Source organism: Chrysochloris asiatica, unplaced genomic scaffold (genome assembly GCF_000296735.1).
Source record: "Chrysochloris asiatica unplaced genomic scaffold, ChrAsi1.0 scaffold00085, whole genome shotgun sequence".
In the NCBI taxonomy this organism is placed as follows: domain Eukaryota; kingdom Metazoa; phylum Chordata; class Mammalia; order Afrosoricida; family Chrysochloridae; genus Chrysochloris; species Chrysochloris asiatica.
Window position 1 is genome coordinate 9,632,692 of NW_006408603.1, and position 12,361 is coordinate 9,645,052.

At 40.0% G+C, this 12,361-nt stretch overlaps 1 protein-coding gene across 3 annotated transcripts in view; it reads left to right on the forward strand.

Annotated features, from left to right (window-relative positions):
• Positions 1 to 204: 204 nt before the first annotated feature.
• The window catches only part of WDR47 (WD repeat domain 47), a 100,643-nt gene continuing 88,486 nt past the window's right edge, over positions 205 to 12,361 (forward strand). For all 3 annotated transcript variants that reach the window (XM_006865973.1, XM_006865974.1, XM_006865975.1), the window contains exon 1: positions 205 to 563. The gene's annotated coding sequence lies outside the window, so the exon portion shown is untranslated. The remainder of the gene's footprint in view (positions 564 to 12,361) is intronic.

Genomic DNA, 12,361 nt, shown 5'->3' on the forward strand with positions numbered 1-12,361 from the left:
AGAAGGATATCATGTTTGGTAAGGTGGAGGGTCATAGAAAAAGAGGAAGACCTCCAACGAGATGGATTGGCCAAGTGACAGCATTGATGGACTCAAGCATGGCAACAGTAGTGAGGTTGGCTCAGGATCGGGCAGTGTTTCGTTCTGCAGTGCATAAGGTCGCTACGGGTTGGTACCCACTCGGTGGCACCCAACAACAAAGAGGACTTTCCCTTCGGCTCAGGCACTTGCCTGGCCACCCTGCGCGGCGGGGTCCTGAGGCACTTTGTGGAAGCGCTGCGATTGGCTGCGGCGCGTGACTAACGCTTGGATCCTGCACTGCTTGACAACCGCAGTCTGCGAGAGGCTGAGCTGAGCTGTTGCCCGCCTGGAGGGACAGGGGAGAGGAGGGACAAACTGATGGATTGACGCACGGGTGGCAGGAGGGAGGAATTACGCCAAGCCCAGACTGCCGCCCTTGCACTCCCATCCCAGCCGGAGCCAACCGCTTTGGGGGCCTTGTCGCTGGCCTTTCAGCCGCTTTCGCCTCTGCCGCTTCTCCGGACTAGACCGGAGCCTTTCAGGTGAGTGCCTAGGAGAGGCAGAGGCGGGGTCCGGCTGCGCTGCACATCTCGGGTTGCCATGGTCACCCGTCACCACCTGTCACTAGCCGCCAGGGTTGGACTCAAGTGGCCCCAAAAGCTGCATTCGCCGTCCCGGAGAAGGGTCTCGGCTAGGCTTGGGTGCTGACTCCATGGGATCTGGGTTTTGGGTGAGGCCCCGGAGCCGCCGGATGAGGAGATGGAAACTGCAGGGCCCTGATCCGAGACCGACGCTCTGGCACCACACCTTCTGCATATTACCCGTGACGCCCCTGGCTCTGGCACTGCCCGACCCTGAGCAGTAGCCAGTGCGGACTGGTGCCCACCTCACTGCTGCTGAGAGGCCGAGGGGGGCTGACTATGCTGTTTCTTTCTTCCTCGCCACTCTGCGAATCCGTGGGAGAACTGAGGAGCAGGCTCCGGTGCCTTCCGGGGCATGCCTTGGCCGAGAGGAAAGGAGAGAGTGGCGGGGTTCGGAGCAGAGGAGCAGCGTGGGGCAGCCCTGCAGCGGCTGGGGTCAGCCTTTCTTACGTCGGTGACCAATGTGAGCAGGCCTTTGGGGGTCTTGGCACAATCTGGGCAGAGGATCTGGGACTCGATTTGGAAAGGCGGTTGTGCGGGGGACGCCTGCGTAGAAGAAACGGGTGGTTTTGGGGTTAAGTGCTTTCCTCATATTAGGGAGAAAGATTAAAGCTCTAGCTCTGGGGCGAGGTCTTGGGAAAATGGGGCGGGAGTACACAAGGACAGCAATTGACCGGATGATTTTTCTTCTGGGTACCCAGTCGTGCAGTTAACAACCTCGCTTTGTAATAGAGGGGATCTTTTTTTTTTTTTGGCAACTTGGATCTCTCTGCATAATGAAAGGAGAAGTCTTTGTTCCACCCTAATTCATAGGTTGTGATCCTAACACCTATTCCACCCCCCCTTTGTTGTAGACTTCATAGAATGCTTAAAGAAGTTAATGGCACGGGAATTAACATGTTGGATTTAAATACGTTATCAAAAATTTTAAGGGTAAATCCAAGTAGAATGGTTTTGTTAACAATGCTGGCATGTGTAAACAATATTGAAATTTTTTAGAAAGGAGAAATGCCCAAGAACCCATTTTCCTTTAGTATATTTTTTAGGTCTCATTTAACAGGAAGATGCACTGAATAATTTTACCTCAGTTTTGAGGAAGAAAAAAAAAATTTTTTTGAACAGTGATTGGGAAGGATAAGTAAGGGATAAAGTAACAGTAGGGTTGGATAAAGAACACAATACTTGAATTTGTGTGCCATTAAGGGTATGTAAATTGTTGGATTTTAACGTGTGATTATTTCTCAGTCATCCTCTTCCTAGTTCTTTCTTCCTTTTTTTAATAAAAGCTAGTATTAGGAATGAATGTATTATAGGAGAACGGGATACTATCATATGTGCCTCATCATAGCACTGTGTGTAGCCGCTTTTTTTTGTTTGTGAAATCAAGTTTATTAGTTACTTAAGAGAGTAGACAGCATGTGATATTCTTGATATATTCTTCAGTTTGAGAAACACCTCAAAATAAATATGAAAAGAAGTGCATTTTTTTTCTTATTGATCTGTAAGCTGGAAATCAGATTGTCTGGATTTGAGCTTTCCTTTGCTGTTGATTAGTCTTGGAAGACCCACTCTGTAATTTTCAGATCTGTAAAATGTGCATGATATCTGCCATTGCTTTAACCTACAAGTAGGTTCTGAGGTTGAATAAAACAATGTATTTGAAAGCACTTTGGAAAAAAATTAAGGCATCTGTTGATTACCTTTTAAACATTGATAAGAGTAATAAAAAATTTCTGCACAAGCTATTTAGCATTTCTAAGTACATGGCCTTATTTCTTACAATGACTCCAAAGGTTTATGGAAACTGTTGAGGTGTATTCCTACTCCTTGCTGAGGTTGTTAATTACTGTGTGTGAAAGAGAGAAAAGGGTGCTTTTCTCTCTTAACATGGGTTAAGGTTTCTTTCCTGCTTTCAATATGATGTTCTTCTATAATAGAAAATAAGTCTATGGCAAATAACTTTTACTTGAGTTACATTTGGTGCTAAATAATCCTCAGTGTGGATCATTGCATATCTAGCTTTATCTCTGCTTATCTGTGCTTTTCAAATTGGAGTATTTGAACTCTTGGAGATTTACTGCAATGTAGCAAGAGATTCATTATGATACCTGTAGTCACATAATATGAAATACAATTAATGGCACTGTTGTCAATTTCATTTGAATGCTTGAGTAAGAAAGTAGTGTTTTTTGTTTACTAGAGCACAAAAAAGATGATATGGAAAATGCAATCTTCACACTATTTTTAAGGTGAAATTCAAAGACTTCAAAGAAGTTTTATGCTTATGGGTTCCCTGGGAATGTATTCCGTTTATTTAGTACTGCCCTTGAAGAGAAAAGTTTAAGAAACATTGCCATAGACTTCACCTCCAATGAATGGTAAATCACTACATAGCACAGGAAAACAGTCGAGTTCCAGTTAATAAAACTTTCACATTAGGTTTAAGATGGCTTGAATCCTAGCGATCCCTCCTGTTTTTACCTCTGAAAAAGTAAGAATGTTGTAGTGGAAAGGTCACAGAATTTGTCAGCTAAACCAGGTTGTCCCATTCTGGGCTCTGTGCTTTTTTTTTTTTTTTTTTTCCAGTATTAATACCTTTCCCTTTCTATCTCTCTCTATGTTATTAATAATCCTTCAAAGTCACCTTTAGTAGAAAACCTCCACTCCCTCTCTGAGCTACCATGGCACTTTACATTTATATATTTCTCTTATGGCACTCTTTATTATATGTTTATATTTTATGTGTATTACTTTGTATGGATGTTAATATCTTTGGTTGGACTCCTTGTGGCCAGAACCCATGGTCTATCATTGGTACTTCTACCCCTCACAGCGGGAGTACAATACTTTGCACAGAGGTTTTTAATGAATGTTTGTTGAAAGACTGAAAGAACTAAATACATGATTTATAAAATAAGGATAAAGTGAAAGGAGTGAAAGAGTTAGGTGGCTTGTCATGTAAGGCAGGAAAGGCAGGTTCAGGCATGAGATCCTATTTGGTTAGAAGCTACTTAGATACTATTTAGTAGGTTCTCATGCCAGAACTTGCCTTTTGAGTGTTGAAAGATTGAAAACCAGTTTGGGAGTTTTGTTTGATTAGAATTTTAAGGTAAGATTTAAGTAATAGAACTATTTTTTCTTTCCATTTAGTTTATATGGATTTTAAAAAGTTGTTGTTAGGTGCCATTGCATTGAGTTGGTTTCAACTTTTAGGAACCCTGGTGGGTTTGAACTGCTGACTTTGTAGTTAGCAGTCCAGTGCTGATCTTACAGTTCCACACCAAGAATAGTTTTTAAAATTAGGGCTACATAAAAGAGAATATAAAATTTTTATATAGTTCAAATTATTTTTTTTCTCTATGGCTGTGCATCATGCTTTGTGACTCTTAATTTATTGGGGAACAAAAAGAACTTTATATAAAATCTTTAAGAGAATGTTATAAAACTCAGCTAAAATTAAAGTCTCTGTGTCTAATTTTACTTTACTTTTTTTTTTCTTTTTTTGCATTATTTTAGAAACTTGAAGATTAAATTGGGTTCACTCCAACTTAAAAAAAAAAGCAAAAGGGAAGTAAACTGGAATGTACAAAAGCAGACTTTCAGAGAACAGAGGATAAAGCAACTAGGTGTGTTCATTGTAAAGTGGTACATCATGAGAAGTGTTAGTTTCACTGTATAGATTACTGATCAGATCACTTTTGAACCTATTAATAGGTTCTTTAAGAGGGAAATTAACAAATGTTGAGAGGACTCTGGTGGCGAATCTGGAAGCTATGTTTTATGAAAAATGCCTGAAATAAGTAGAGGAAGAGGTGATACTTGTTTGACTTAAATGTGCAAGTTTTTAACCTAGCAGTCTTGTAGTCTGCTGCCCCTGTAGACAAAACTATGTGTGAAACTTACAAGACAGTAGAGTTCAACTCAAAATTAGAAAAAATCTTTTATACTGGTCCAAAAATTGAGGACTTTTTATATGATATGTTGCAGCATAACAAATTACCTCAAAACTTACTGGCCTAAATAAATATTTATTTATTTTTTTACCCTCAAAAAAAAATTTTTTTTTAAAGTTTTTATTGTGAATTGTGATAGTTTACATGGGAGAGCGTTAGCTTTACATTTATCCTTTCATAATTTCATTTCATTGCAATGATTACAATCCCCTCCATGCATTATAAAACAGCCAAAGGGTACACTCGCAAGCCTGCCCTCCCACCCCCCAGCACACAGCCCCTCTCCCTCCCTGAGTCCAGAGTCTCCAGCCGCTCCATCTCTCCACATCATCATCTCTGCCTCCATCTCTGGTGTCACTGTTTCTCTGGGTAGGGTCCACACTCCGCTCCTCTCTCTTGATGGTCCCAGGGACGTCCGCTCCCAGACTGCAAAATCAAGCACTCGCCTCCTTTTTTTTTTTTTTTTAACAGAATGTCTACCTTTACATTTTCAACCCTCTTAGTCATTCCTGATAGCAATTATTCACTATTGAACCACAAGAGTCTTATCCCCATCTCCTTTTATCAGCCCCATCCAGGCAGATTGGAAACCACTCAGTGGAGAGGCTACCTTCCCCCGCACCCTCTGGAAATAGGTTCCCCCTTGAAAGCTTGTAAGCCAGTCACTTCTTGCCTTTGTAGGCCTCCCCCCCACCCCTTTTTGGGTAGCCAATGTCTAAGCTGCCCATCTCTGTCAACCCTGCATACCGAGGGGGTGGGAATGATCCTCGCTGTAAAGATTTGTTCCCTCTTAGCAACTATTTATTATCTCACAATTTCTGTATGCCTGGAATCTGTACACAGCTTAGCTGTGTGCCTCTAACTCAAGGGCTCTCATAAAAGTTGCAGTCAGGCTGTTACAGGCTGTGGTCTTACCCAAAGATTCAACCGGGAAATGATCTGCTTCCAAGCTGAGTGACTTGGACTTCTGTTCCATGTGGACTGTTGGACTGAGAGCATCAGTTCCTCACTTGCTGTTAACTGAAGGGTTTCCCCAGTTCCTCGCCACTTGGGTCTCTCCACATGATTTCTCCCACAAGTGAGTGTTCTGAGAGAGAAAAAGCACACTCTGTATTCAAGATGGACACTGCAGTCTCTTTATAACAAGTGGCAGCCCACCACTTCTCCTGTGTTGGTGGTGTTAAGTACTGTTGAGTCAGTTCTGACTCATAACGACCCTGTATAGGGTTTCTGAGGATTGTCTAGTAAATTTGAACTGCCACCCTTATGGTTAGCATTCCAGTGCTTACCATACAGCACCACACCGAGTCTACTCTGTTGAGTTGTTCTTGTTGTTGTTAAGTGCTGTTGAGTTGGATCCTGCTCATAGCAACCCTGACCTTGTATAGGATTTCTGAGGAGCGGTTGGTGAATTGAACCACTGACCTTGCAGTTGTTGTTAAGTGCCGTCAAGTCATTTCTGACCCATAGCATCTCTATATAGGGTTTCCAAGGAGCAGCTGGTGAGTTTGAACCACCAACCTTGCAGTTCAAACTAGCTTTGCAGTCTGGTGTATTAACTCATAGCATTCCACTAGGACCCCTTGCAGTAGAAGTCAGTAAATGTAGCTTACACTCAAGAGGCAGGAACTACACAAGGGAATGAAAATCAGGATCATCATTGAGACTGCCTTTTGTAGGTGCCTCAGGGGAGGTGGTATAGAAATTCAACCCCTTCCTCCTCCATCTCTCCCTCTCTTTTCCTATCTCTATGTCTGTCTCTCTGTGTCTCACTCCATCCTTTTGCCCGTTCTATTTCTGTCTCTCTCATAGCCAGAAATTTACATTTTCATTGTAGGGTAGGAGGGACATGTTCCTTGTTTGGCTACCAAGACAATAGAACAGGTATTTTATGAAATAATGAAGAGTTGAAGAGTCCTATTTGCCCACATGTTTAACGATCTAATACAGAGTTGATATAAAGGTATGTGTGTGTATGTCTATATATATTTATACATGTTTGGAGTCCTGGTGTGGTGTTGTAGGATAAAGCACTGGACTGAGAAGTCAATTTGAATTGCAAGGGTGGCAGTTCAAACCCACCAGCTGCTCCTTGGAAACCCTATACAGGGTTTCTGTGAGTTGGAACTGATTGAACAGCACTTAACAACAACAACTTGTATGTATGTATGCACACACACACACTTATGAGAGTAAGTAAAGAAAGTATTGCTACTACAGTTCTAGTTCATACATGTACAGATTTATTCCAAACAAAACATGCTTAAGCATCTGTCTGCCATCAGTAGATGGTTGCAGTGCCTTTTTAAAAATCCAATGAAAACTGACTTCTGAGAGGATTAATTTTTGTTGTTGTTAAGTGCCATCGAGTCAGTTCCAACTCAAGCGGATCTTGGTTTCCAAGAAGCAGCTGGTGGATTTGAGCCACCAATCTTGCAATTCAGACCAACCTTGTGGTCGGTCCAGTGTTTATCCTATAGCACCACACCAATATATAATTATATTGTTTTGTAATGTGCTTTCTGGGACGTTTCCATTTGAGGATGAATAGACCTACATCACTGTATTAATAGCCTACAGTGTGAATTTACTGTACGTTAACTGTTCTGTTATTGATGAACATTTAGCTTATTTCTCATTTTTCTGTATTACAAACAGATCTTCAGGGAACAATTTTATTTAAATACATTTGCAGATACTTTTGCAGGATAGGTCCCTAGCAGTTAATTTGAATCGGTGAGTCAAAGGGTATGCATTTAAAGTTTTCATAGGTAAAAATTTCATACTGTCACATTCTCTCAAAAATACTGTCTCACTTAACACACTCCTGCCAATACTAAATATTGTCAGGTCCTTTTAATTTTTCTAAAATTAAAGGCCATAAATGGTGTCTTGTGGTGGTGTATGCTGTTCAATCAATTCTGATTCATAGCAATCTAGAAGGGTTTCTGGTAGTATAGAAACCTGGTGATGGAGTGGGTTATGCATTGCATTGCTAACCACAGGGTCAGCAGTACAAATCCACCAGCTCCATGGGAGAAAGATTTATAGCTTTGGAAATCCTGTATAAGATTGAGTATGCGTCAGAACTGACTCGATGGCACACAAACACCACTATAGGGTTTCTCAGAAGTGGCTTGTGGGTTTGAACTGTTGACCTTTTGATTAGCAGTCCAGGGCTTATCCTGTAGAGCCACACCAGGGCTTTTTAATTCCATTAGTGAAGTTGAAAAACTTTTTTTTCATAAATTGGTCATTTATAGTTGTTCATCTATGAATTGTGTTTGTATTCTTTGCCTATTTTTGACTGGATTGTTTGGTATCAGTTTGAAGATGTTGTTTATATGTATGTCCTAGGAGGTAGCCATATTTAATTTTATCTTGTCACTTATATTTTAACTTTATTTATGGCAACTGCTTTTGAATGGCAGATTTGTATTTTACTTTTTGGTGTCAAACGTAATAGTGTTTCTTTTTTAATAGTGTTTGGATTGTATGACTTGGTTAAAGAGGATAAAAATAGTTTTTGCTTATTTCATATATTTTTAGTACTTCAGTAGTTAATATGTCATTTATTTATTTTATTGTGGTTTAGGTGAATGTTTACAGAGTAAATCAGTTCACCTTTCAACAATTTATACACATTTTGTTTCATGACAGTAGTTAACAATCTCCATACTTGTAATAACACTTCCTTCTGGGTTCCCTATTTCCATTTGGCCTTCTTCCCTTTCCCTTCCTGCCTTCTGAACTTTGATTTTGGGCTAATGCTACCCTTTTGATCTCCCATATATTCACTCATGAGTGTACCTCCTTCATGCCATCCTACATGTGTTTATCTTGCATATCTACCTATATCTACTTCTAAATGATTGCTGTTACTGTTACTGCAGGATTGTGTGTGTAATGATATTAGCCATTGTTGCCTTTTCTTTTGTCCCTCCCAAAATCATTGCCTTGCTCATGTTATGCTGACCTTCCCATTATTGTATAATGCCTTTTCCTTCACCCAAGCTAATACCTGTATGTGTGGTGCTATAGGATTAACACTGAATTGCTAACCGCAAAGTCAGCAGTTCAAACCCACCAGCTGCTCCTCAGAAACCCTAGGCTATGAGTTGGAGGTGACTCAATGTCACTTAACAACAACAACATTATCTAGTTAGTGATTTTTCTCTCCCTTGCCCACCTGTCTGTTGTTGTTAGGTGCCATTCTGTTGGTTCAGACTCATAATGACACTGTACACAACAGAACTGTGAATCATGACAAGCTATGGATAAGACTGAAGAATGGTCTATGCACATAGACCAAGAAGCAGTCATTCTAACAGAACAAGGTACTGAATAGTTAAAATCAGGAAAGGTGTGCACCAGGACTGTATTTTTTCACCATATTTATTCAATCTGTATGCAGAGCAAATTATCCAAAAAACTGGATTATATGAAGAAGAACATGACATCAAGATTGGAAAAATACTCACTGACAATCTGTGATATGCAGATGATACACCCTTGCTTGCTGAAAGTGAAGAGGATTTAAAATACTGATACAGACCAAAGTATAGATTGCACTGTAATGTAAAGAAAGCAAAAATCCTCACAACTGGACCAATCAATAAATAATATCAGGAGGGACTAGTCCTCAGAGAAGGACATTATGAGTGGTAAAGTGGAGGGTCAACGAAAAAGAAGACCCCCCCAATGAGATGAACGGCATGGTAGTAGCAGCAATGGGCTCAAGTGTAACAGCACTTGTGAGGATGACAGAGTACTGGACAGTGTTTTGTTCTGTTATACATAGCGTGGCTATGAGTCAGAGCCGACTTGATGGCATCTAACAACAGCAACAAGGGATAGGTTTTCTCGAAGGACACAGCAGTTATTATGAAGAAGTTTTAAGAAGGTTGAAAACCATATTTGTAAAAACAAGGCCAGAAAAGTTATGCTGAGGAATTTTTTCCATTATGATAATATACTTGCTCATTCTTTGAGACTGTCCCATTAGAATTTCATTGGGAAACCTAACCCCATCTACCCTACAATCCTGATCTTGCCCCTTCAGACTTCTTTTTTACTTCTAAAACACAAAGAGTATTTAAAAGGAATTCAATTTGAGTTTCTTGATGATGTCAAAGCTGCAGTTTTATTGTGGTGTAAATTGAAGAGTACAGAATTATTCAGGGAAGATTTGTTGTTGTTGTTGTTATTGTTAGGTGTCAGTTCTGACTCAGCAACCCTACACACAACAAAACAGCCTGGTCCTGTGCCATCTGATAACATGTCCAAAGTATGAGAGATGAAGACTTGCCATCCTGGCTTCTAGGAGCATTCTGGCCATACCTCTTCCAATACAGATTTATTTGTTTTTCTGACATTCCATAGAATACTTTCAGTATTCTTCTCCAACACCAAAACTCAAACGTATCAGTTTTTCTATGGTCTTCCTTATTCACTGACCAACTTTCACATGCATATTGTTGTTAAATGCCATGGAGTTGGTTCCGACTCATAGCGAGCGACCCTGTATAGCTGTATAGGGTTTCTGAGGAGTGGCTGGTGAGTCTGAACCGTTGACCTTGTGATCATCCTACAGCACCCCACCAGGACTCCTTCACATGCTATTTAGACAATTGAAAATGCAATGGCCTGGGTCAGGCTCACCATAGCCCTCAAACTCTCATATCTTTGTTCTTATGCAAAAGAGGTCTTGTGCAGCAGATTTGCCTAATGCAATATGTTTGATTTCTTGACTGCTACTTCCATAAATGTTGATTGTGGATCCAAGCAAAATGAAGTCTTTGACAATTTTAGTCTTTTCTCCATTTATCATGATGTTATTTGCTGGTCCAATTGTGAGGAATTTTGTTTTCTTTACATTGAAGTACAATCCATACTTAAGGCTGTGGTCTTTGATCTTCATCAGTGAGTGTTTTAAGTCCTCTTTGCTTTCAGCAAGCAAGGTTATATCATCTGCATATTGCAAGTTGTCAGTGAGTCTTCCTCCAATCCTAATTTCATGTTTTTCTTCATATAATCCAGTTTCTTAGATTATTTGCTCAGTGTACAGATTGAATAAGTATGATGAAAGGATACAACTGTAACCCATACCTTTCTTGATTTTAAACCATTTAGTATTCCCTTGTTCTATTTGAACAACTCTTGGTCTATGTACAGGTTCCTAATAAGCACAACTAAGTGTTTTGGAATACCCATTCTTTGCAATGTTGTCCATAGTTTGTCATGAAGCATATAATCAAAGGTCTTTGAGTAGTCAGTAAAGCACAAGTAAACATCTTTCTGGCATTTTCTGCTTTCAGCCAAGATCCATCTGACATTAATAGTGATATTCCTCACTCCTTGCCCTCTTCTGAATCCAGCTTGAATTTCTGGCAGTTTCCTGTTGATATATTGTTATAGCCATTTTTGAATTATATTCAGCAAAGTTTTACTTGCATGTGATATTAATGGTACTGTTCGATGATTTCTGCATTACATTGGGTCATCCTCTTTGGAATGGACACACATATGGATTTCTTCCAATTGGTTGGCCAGATAGCGTTCTTCCAAATTTCTTAGCATAGATAAATGAGCTTATCTAGTGCTGCATCAATTTGTTGAAAGATTTCAGTTTCTATTCTGTCAATTCCTGGAGCCTTGTTTTTCGCCAGGGCCTTTAATGCAGCTTGGACTTTTTCCGTAAGTACCTGCATTTCTTGATTATATAATAACTCTTGAAAGGGTTGAACACTGACCATTTCTTTTTGGTACAGTGACTCTTCATATACCCTCCACCTTCTTTTGATGTGTTAAACATTATTCAATATCGTGCCCATGGTGCTGCTCTTAAGTGTCATTGAGTCAATTCCAAATCATAGTATAGAGTTTCCAAGGAGCAACTGGTAAGTTTGAGCCACCATTCTCATGGTTCAAACCAACCTTTCTGCCCATTGCTTATCCTACAGTGGCACACCAGGACTCCATTGTAGCCCTGGTGGTGATGGTTATGTGCCGTGGAGTTGGTTCCAATTCATAGCAACCCTGTACAGGGTTTCTGAGGCTGTTAATCTTTATGGGAGCAGAAAGCCTTATCTTTCTCCCGCAGAATAGCTGGTAGTTTCGAACTGCAGACCTTATGGTTTGCAGCCCGACTCGTAACCCATAGACTCCTTTAATATTTCAAGTTGAGGCTTGAATTTTTTTCTTCAGTTCTTTCATCTTGAGAAATCCTAAGTATGTTCTTCCCTTTTGGTTTTCTAATCCCACGTCTTTGCACATTTCATTTTAATACTTTACTTTGTCTGATTGAGCTGCCCTTTGAAATTTTCTTTTCAACTCTTTTTACTTCCATTCTTCATTTCTTCCATTCACTTTAGCATCTCTACACTGGAGAACAAGCTTCAGAAATTCTTCTGACATCCATTTTGGTCTTTTCTTTTGTTTCTGTCTTTTTCTACTTTCTTCCTAAATGATATTTTGTTGTTGTTGTTGTTTTTTAATATAAGGTTTTTATTGTGGATTGAGTGAAAGTTTACAGGGCATAATATTAGTTTTACATTCTACAAATCATGCACCTTGGTTTCATATCAATGATTATAATCCCCTCCATGTATCGTCAGTTAACAGTATTTCTCTTTATCCACTTTAGCTTTTTAAAAAACAAACAAAAAAACCCACTCAGGTATATATAATAGTTTACATCTCCAAAGGGCACATTCTGCAAGTCTGCTCCTGGCCACCAGCTCTTAG